The sequence below is a fragment of the Orycteropus afer genome, unplaced genomic scaffold (genome assembly GCF_000298275.1).
Source record: "Orycteropus afer afer isolate SDZICR_OR568_19922 unplaced genomic scaffold, OryAfe1.0 scaffold00799, whole genome shotgun sequence".
Lineage (NCBI taxonomy): Eukaryota > Metazoa > Chordata > Mammalia > Tubulidentata > Orycteropodidae > Orycteropus > Orycteropus afer.
This window is the reverse complement of record NW_006922386.1, coordinates 310,472-311,522: the sequence shown is the minus strand read 5'-3', so window position 1 is coordinate 311,522 and position 1,051 is coordinate 310,472.

The following is a 1,051-nucleotide window of genomic DNA, read 5'->3' as shown; positions in this document are numbered from 1 at the left end:
TCCTCATTTCAAAACATGGCTTCCTGCTACACATGAAAAGATACTACTTTTAGTGTATATAATTCATTTTCTTTGTGGGAGCTGGGGTACAGAGCAAGAAGAATCTGAAAATATCAGTTCTGATTCTCTCATACTTGAAAATGTGGTGAACTTTTACCCATTTTATCCAGTTTCCTTGTGTGTCTTGATAATGAATGAGAGCAGATGATCTTGAAGATGTTCTTCCATTTCACAAAACTCAGGGATTCATCTACAAATGAAGCAAAGGCCTCAATGTACCAAAGTTAATCTTGGGCTATGCTCCAGCCTTCAGTTAGTCCCATTTGTGCCTTAGTCTAATCTTCCTTCTTATCCCTAATGTAGCAGCCTGGCCAAGTAGAGAGAGAAGACAGTTTTACATAGTATAAAGAGTTCAAAAATGCCTCACAAATGCTATTTGCATAGAACAGTGCTGATTAACAAATTACACACCAAGAACACCCATCTCTCTTCATCAATATGCCTTCTTGAACCAAGGTTTGTTCACAGGGCATGAAGTTTTCTATGCTGCACTTTACAGAGAGTGTATATAAATATATATACTTCTGAACAATCTTTAAATGAGATTACAAAGTCATGTTTTCATTGCTGTGTGCAATTGATTAAATTTTTGACTCATAGTGACCTCTTGTGAATAGTTTCCTGGACTGTAATATTTACTGGAGCTGGTGACTGTGTTTGTCTCCCAGGGAGCTGCTAGTGGATTCAAACCTCCAAATTCAGAAAATTGAAAATGTCTAAAATTAAATGAACACTTACAGATAAATATCCTAGGCCCCAGTGAGCTGAAATGGACTGATATTGGCTATTTAGAATCAGACGATTGTATTGTCTCCTATGCCAGGAATGAAAAAGGGATTCAGTATTATATTCATTGTCAAAAAGAACATTTCAAATCTATCTTAAAGTACAAATGCTTTTGATAATAAAATAATATTCATGGGCTAACAAGGCAGACAAATTAATATGAATACTTTGTACAGTTAACACACCAAGAATGAATACCAAGATA